We start from the raw sequence: 7,868 nt of genomic DNA on the forward strand, positions 1-7,868 counted from the left end.
CTTTTTTTTTTTTTAGAAGTAACAGTATAGTGACATAAAACATATAGTATTGAGAAGAAATATGGAAGGAATTATATTTTTTGCATGATTTATTTGCTCGAAATAAAGACAAATCAGAAAATATTTAGCATTTTTAGAAGTATTAACATTAACATCAAGCACGTTCTGGGTGAAATAGTAAAAAATTGTACAGTATGTATGAATGTGTGCGTGTGTGCAGGTGTAGGGGGTGTGCGTGTGTGTGTGTGTCTGTCTATCTAATATATTTATATCTACAGCTATCGGGTAGGCATGTGTGGAGATGGGTCCAATGACTGTGGGGCCCTAAAAGCTGCTGATGTTGGTGTTTCCCTATCTGAGGCCGAGGCTTCAGTCGCATCACCTTTCACTTCAAAGACGAAAAACATCAGCTGTGTCCCCCTGCTGATCAGGTCAGGATCAATGTGGCTTTAAAGGGAAAATAAATAATTGTGAAATAAGAAACTAAATAAGTAAATCCTTCCTTCCTTCCTTCCTTCCTTCCTTCCTTCCTTCCTTCCTTCCTTCCTTCCTTCCTTCCTTCCTTCCTTCCTTCCTTCCTTCCTTCCTTCCTTCCTTCCTTCCTTCCTTCCTTCCTTCCTTCCTTCCTTCCTTCACCTGTAAAAATAATCTTGACATACTGTATTCTGTGCAATTTTCCAGTTGTGGGACAAGTTTGGGGATCAGGCCAACTCTTGACCAAATAGTGTGTCTTGTTTTGTTTAGTATACAAAGGGGGGGTCACAAGAGACACAACAGTGAATGCCTCTTCGCAACGAGCTCCCACTCAGAAACCTTGGGTTGCAAGAAAATCAAACCTGTTTGATATTTTGTTGTGGCTCGTGAGGGAATTTCATGTTGAAGTGGTGACATGACTAGACTAAGAACTCTTTCCCTAAGAATTCCACTTTACGTGCACACAAAACAAAAGCTAAGTAAATCGTCTTCTGCTATTACTATCTATCTCAGTACTATGTTGGCATAGTTCAAGATCCCAACCTGTCTTACAGTGTGAGAAGTCACATTTGAGTGTCGGTTCGTACAGCTTGAGGACAAACAGCACAAGCTGTGAACGTTTTAATTATCGCACAGTGTATCCTGGCTATAAGAGAAGCTAACTACCGTAAATCCTCTAATATTGGCCTATATTCCATTAGCGACCGGGTCTCTAACAATGGCCTGTCTCGCTGTCGGCGGAGGTAAATAATGGCCGGACTCATATACAGGCCATGGGCTCTAATTAGAGCCAACAATGTTCCTGGGCAGTCCTCAACAACTTGTGATAGTAACATACAAGTACCACAGGGGGGCAATGTTTGCTGACGAATCCAAGCCATCAGCATGGGAAGTCCTATGCTTACACAGAAATCGTAGTGGCCTTACGCAATCGTTCTGATCTCAAAGACCCATGTGATTACCGGTAGTGTTAAAATGAAAGAATTTCGTTGGCCTTCGTTGTTGCGAATTTCTCTTGAAATATATGATACTGGTAGCCTACTTCCACTTAGCCTGCCTCAAATAAAATTTCACTGTGATGGCAGAACATTTCCGATTCATTTAAAATTTTTTTTAACTTTGTTTCACAAGTCGGTTTGGCCAAGATTCCATTCTGTGTCTGTTTTTTTTTTTTCGTACTGCCGTGCAGAAAAATTGCAGCTGCTGAAAGATGTCTGAATAATGTTCTGTATACCGTTATGGTAACTGTACTTTTTCAGTAAATGAACCTAGTATTTTATAGGTTCAAAGAGACAAAATCTCGTTTTTATTCATTCCACTGGTAGTCTGTTTTGATTTAATAGAAATAGAGGCCTGCCTCTAATTCTGGCCTCCTTCCAATAATGGCCTGGATTAAGATGTACCTGAGTGAAATAAAAGCCCCATCCTATATTAGAGGATTTACAGTATTCTTGTAGCCGCTCCAGCAGTGAACTGTTCCAGTACATACTTGGAGTCATGGCCTGAAAAAGCCAACAGAGCCACATAATCCTAAAAAAGATCCTGAGATTCCTAAACCAGACATTCTCACATTGTCACCTTGTGTTGTCCTAAATAAAGCAGAAGTGCTTTTCCCTGGATGTTAGACAGGACAGTGACAAAACATGTGGGACTGGTCAAACGAGTCAATGCTATCAGCGGTGACTATATATTACCTAGTGAGGCGTTTGGGGAAATAGGACAACTGAACTGTGAGCCTGTTACTATTGGGTGGATGGAATAGGTGATTCCATAAAGCATCAATACACCATGACAAGTCCCTTTTCCCCTCTTTCCAAAAGTAGAGAAAGAATTAAACTGCATGCTACATCTTGAAATAATTGAGGAAGTTACTGAACTGACAGACTAGTGTGCCCCAATGGTGCCAACTCCAAACAGCAATAAGGATAATGTTAGGATCTGTGTAGATTTAAGACAAGTGAACAAGGGTGTTAAGCTTGAATGTCAGAGTTTACCCACCTTAGATGATATAACACCTAAGTTGGTTGGAGCAAAGATTTTTTCCAGTCTGGATGCCTCTAGTGGGTTTTGGCAAATTCCGTTGCACCCCAGTTGACAAAGACTGACCACAGTCTTTACCCCAATGAGCCAGATGAGTAATCTGCTCGATGACCTGGAAGAAACTGTTGTGGTGATGGATGACATCCTGGATTTACGGCTCTACCACAGGGCAACATGATCGTCGACTGGATGCTATTTTGCATATTGTGAAAGTATCTGGGCTTAACCATTAGTGCACATGGGGGGAAGCTGGATGAGAGCAAGGTGGATGCTATTGCAAAGGTGCCCTGTGCCTCCAACATGGAACAGCTGCGACAGGTGCTTGGACTATTAAAGTACTCAGGGACATTTCTTCCAGGCCCGTCCACATTATTGTATCCACTGACTAATCTGACAATAGTTTTTAAAGCGTGGCAACCCCAGAAATATAAAACTGGTTTATTTCTGACTGAGGTCTAGAGGAAGCTTCTAATGTTTTGTACTGTATTCTTTCAGAGAGGGGAGATGTTCTTTGGTCACATCCTTTAGCTTGTTCAGGTACATGGCGCTGTACAGTCTAATTCAGTTCTGCTCGGTCCTCATCCTTAACACAGTAAGTAGAAACTATTCCTTGCTCCATAAAATTATTTTTTTGTGTGACATGTTTAGGCTCTGGCATATTGTTTACTTGTCCATTGTAAACATCTTATGTATGTTTCTTTCTCTACTTTTAGTGCATGTTTTTAATTTTTTTTTTTATTATACTGCGTTACATCACTTTTGTAAACCAAGGCATGATCCATATAGAATTAGCTATTTAATGTAATAAATGATAAAGTCCTCGCACTTATATAGCACTCTTTTGAGTCAGAGGACCACAAAGTGTTCCACAATACATTCACCCATTCACATGAAAAGGGATTCTGAGTCTCCTATGATACTGCTGTGCACTGCTTTGGATGATTAAGGGGTTCGCATTTATAGCAGACTTGGACTTAGACAGACTTAGACAAGTTTTATTTTGTCATTTTGTACACACAAGTGTATACAAAAAGAAATTTTGTTTAGTACAGCTCTCTAGACTTTTTCATTTTTTAAGTACTGCCTTGATAAATTTAAGCAGCATTGACAAAAACACAGAGATGAAAAGAAAATTGGTGCAGGGTTTCCCTGCATGAGATAGAGGATGTATGCAGCAATTCTGTTGGTTGGGGGTGCTTGAAATTTAAGGTAACAATTTTGATATTTCTTTACAACCCCAAAGACTACCACACCAAGAATACCATCCCAAAATAGCGACGGCATCATGCTGAACATGTTTGTAATATTACCATGATTAACTTTAAAATAGGGAAAGATGTTGTGAGATCTGATAAGCTTCTGTTTTGCCAGAGTTACGGTAGTTCATTACATGACCACTGGGGGAGCTCTAGAAAACAAGACATTAAGCTCTCTGTTCTTGAGCCAATCTGATGGTCATATGAAGTTAGGAGATGTGTAGAGATTGACTCTGCAGAAAGTTGGCGACTTTTTCGCACTGAAGCATCCACTGAAGTCTTGAGTTAAAACCCCCCCCAGAAATCTAAGATTCTGATAGGAAATTTGAGGTTTTAGTTTAAAATTTTTTTATTATGTCTATGACTGAATGGTACTACTCATTCTGCATTCTTAAAGTTGTGGGTTCCATCCCAGCTTCATCACTTCTCACATGTTCATGTACCTCTGATCCTGGCACTACTTACCACACATTGTTGGCTATATACAGCATGCCAAGTGACTGAAGTCGTAACGCTTTTGATGGTCCATATGGCTTATTCCTGGCAGCTGCTTCGCGGGGCCTAGTCCCCCGGGGCCCAGTCGGGGCTTCTGCCGGGGTGGCAGGGCAGACCTGTCCCCGCGGCTCCTGGCGGCTCTGGTATTGCAATGGCTGGGGGATTTCCTCGGGGCCGTCTCTCCACCTCCCCTTGTTGGGGGGTCGGATTTCCTGGGTTGGCCCCTCCAGGCCGCCTTTGCTCTTGGGATCCTATTGGACGTCTGGGGCTTTGGGTCCTCCGGCGCTGGCCTCAATGCTCTGGGGGGGCACGTCTTTGACTCTTCACAACTACTATTGAGCATTTTCCCTTTGGATAAACCTTGCATGCACAAGTGCACTCTCATAAACATCTACAGGTGTTAAGCTCCAGGTACTTAGAGATTCACTTCCATACAGAAAGCCCATATTCTTATCTTCAGCTACCACAATGTACATGTCAGATTAAATAATACTACTTATACTTCATCGATAATATCAAGGTGTTACTTTATTGTATGTCTTGTACCATGTCCGTTGGTTGTGCTGCTCTTTTTACATCTCTTTGCAGATAATGAAGCAGACTGAAGATACTTTATCGTTATCTCCCCTTTTATCTCCTCTTTCTTTCATCTTTTCTCCTTTTTTTAAAACTGCCTGCATGAATTATAATAAAGCTATTTATATGCATTAATCAAGCGGAACACTATGGCGATAGCCGTACTGCTTTACTTGTGAAAGTAAAATCTGTTGGGCTCTTTTTGGCATCAAGACAATTATTCTTATTGCCACATCGCCAGACAGCACAGTTTATAAAAAAAAAAAAAGGTCCATACGACTACAAAAGCACCAGATAGGTTCAGATCTTATCATTGCTTTTCGTCATTTAAAAAGGTCTAAGATGTTATTACCCATTCAAACTGCTGTTCCTGTCTATACCTATTTAATTGCAGCTGTAACTACACTCCTTTAAAACATATTAAAACTTTTTTTTCTGATTGTTTTGATGTCTGTCACCAGGTAAAGACAACTTTGGGTGACTTTCAGTTCCTGTTCTTTGACTTGGTTCTGGTCACCCCGTTAGCCATGGCGATGGGAGGAGGAGGACCCAGTGAGGAGCTGCAGTCCAGCAGAACTCCAGCCACTGTGCTGGCCCTGCCTGTGTTTGGCAGCCTCTTCATTCACACTTGCATGATCGTACTGGGCCAGTTGGGTGCATTTTTTATTACCACCTCACAGGGATGGTGAGTAAAGTGAATAAAAACTCTGGTTTTGAATTTTCCATTTTGGCAAATCTCATGACTTTATACACTTGTGTATATATATTTCCTAGGTATATTCCACTTAATTCAACAGTGTTTGGAATAGATAACCTGCCCAACATGGAGAACAACAGCGTGTTTGATTTATCTGGTTTTCAGTACATTTTCTTTGCAGCAGTGGTTACTTAAGGCTACCCCCACAAAAAACCTCTCTACCATAACTGAGTCATTCGATAAATCGACTTTATGTGTAAATCTGCAGTGCCCTATCATCACTGCTGTTAACTGAAATCTTTTGTAAAACCTAAATCATAAAACTTTAAGCATTTTATGACATCATTTTACAATCTGTCCAGGGAAGTTTGTCTGCCTGCTGCTGATCCAGTCGGCTGTGATGGTGTGGCTCGTGGTTCATCCGGCTCCTTGGTTTAGTCAGATACTTCAACTGTATGACTTCCCTGATCTGACCTTTAGACTCCTGCTGATTGGCGTAGCTGTAGTCAACTTTCTAATTTGCATCCTTACCGAGGTGAGTTATAACATTCAACTGCTACCTGCATTATATTGGGTAATTCGTTAAAAATATGTACAGATATACTATGTTAAACCTAACAGAGTTGAAGTTTATGAAAAGGTTTGATGTTCAATAAATTAGAGCATAAGTGGGAGGGTACATTCAGTTTTCAGATTGTTTACCTGGGGAAAAATAACGACCATGTCTAAAATAAGGCCCAGAACATACTGTGCTTATAGCAGAAGCTTAGTCTCACAGTGTTTGAAGCAAGATGTTTCTGTCATTTTCTGCAAAAGATGATTATTTACATCAGAAAAACTAAACCAAAATGTTCCTTTGCTTCTCTTTTTACAAAACTCCTGATGATAGAAAGATGAATGTTACAGTGAGGAAAATAAGTATTTGAACACCCGTCTAGCTTTTTTAAGCAAGGTTCCCAATTAAACCAGCACATGTCAAGGCCTGACTTAAGTTTGCAGCTATGATCACAATTTCAGACCCCTCCATGATTTCTAAGTAGGAGAACTTGCAAAATAGCAGGGTGTTCCAATACTTATTTTCCTCACTTTTAAGTCATGCTTGTCACATTTTGCCTTTGCAATAATTTTGCCGTTTTTTTGGTATTCAAAAAAATGTGTGTGTAGACTGCCTGGGTGTATTTCATTATTATTCATATTTGTAGAGCTATTGATTGGCTTAATGTTGCTTATTCGTATCTGACATGTTTAATAAAAAAAAATCTAATTATCAAAAGTAGAGTACTTTCCGAAAGGAAACTTATTTCAAATGTCATCCTCTAAGTGTTTCACACATCAAAAACGTTTTTTTTTTTTTTTTTTTTTGCAGATGCTGATTGATTGCGGCATGCTGAACTTTCTACGTCTGCTACGAGGAATCGTCCATCCAAGAAGCAGTACAAGCGTCTGAGGGTTGCTCTGTCTCGCTGTACAACATGGCCGCCACTGGATCAAACTCTTAACCCCTCAGACGAGGGGTCCTCATCTCACTCAGCTAAAATTCCTTTAGACTCACTGAGCTTTTACTGTCACATCTAAACCACCCGGTTGCCGACTGTGTAGTCACGCCACCCTGTGATAATTTTTACACACATAATTGTATAAATGTTAAGAATCTTTTTTTTACAAAACATTTTAAAACTGATATTTTCTAAGAGTTTGCACTGATCCTCTGAAAAGCAATATTTTAGATACAGCACACTACAGGTTGAAGATTGTGTTGGTATGTGAGATGTAAGATTTTAGGGTAGAATTACTTCTGCCTTCTTATATGTATATATTTGTTTTATTTAATCATTGATCACAAGATACTTTTACTTAAAACATGTAATTCTATTTAGTTATAAATTTATTTTGTATGGAGTTTATTTATATGAGAAAGTAAAAAGATTATTTCTATTGCTGGTTTTCCTTATATAGGAGAATATCAAGTGCCTGCAGTTAAAACAAGACGTCATATTTGTGTATATTGGGTAACAAACCTTTAAAGGGATTTTATGTTCTACATACCTAGAAGTGAGTGAATTTTTATACCAGCCAGGGGATTGAAACTATAAAAAAGTAAGCACACAGTATGGGATTTTTAGTAAATCAATTTATTATATCAGTATTTACAGGTAGTTTGTATTTTCTGTTCTTTCTCTGCCACTAAGATTTCCTCAACTAAAATCTCTTCAATAATATTGATAATTCCCCCCTTTAAATATTTTCATTATTTAAAAACCAAAAAGAATAGAAATCAACAACCAGGAAGTAAAGATGTGATACAGGAGGCACAAGCTGAAGTTAACCCA

The 7,868-nt window shown here is 39.4% G+C and overlaps 1 pseudogene; it reads left to right on the forward strand.

Moving 5' to 3' along the window:
* The window catches only part of LOC119792070, a 28,661-nt pseudogene extending 20,977 nt beyond the window's left edge, over nucleotides 1-7,684 (forward strand).
* The last annotated feature ends 184 nt before the right edge of the window (nucleotides 7,685-7,868 follow it).

The sequence above is a fragment of the Cyprinodon tularosa genome, unplaced genomic scaffold (genome assembly GCF_016077235.1).
Source record: "Cyprinodon tularosa strain WSP-4 unplaced genomic scaffold, ASM1607723v1 ctg409, whole genome shotgun sequence".
NCBI lineage: Eukaryota > Metazoa > Chordata > Actinopteri > Cyprinodontiformes > Cyprinodontidae > Cyprinodon > Cyprinodon tularosa.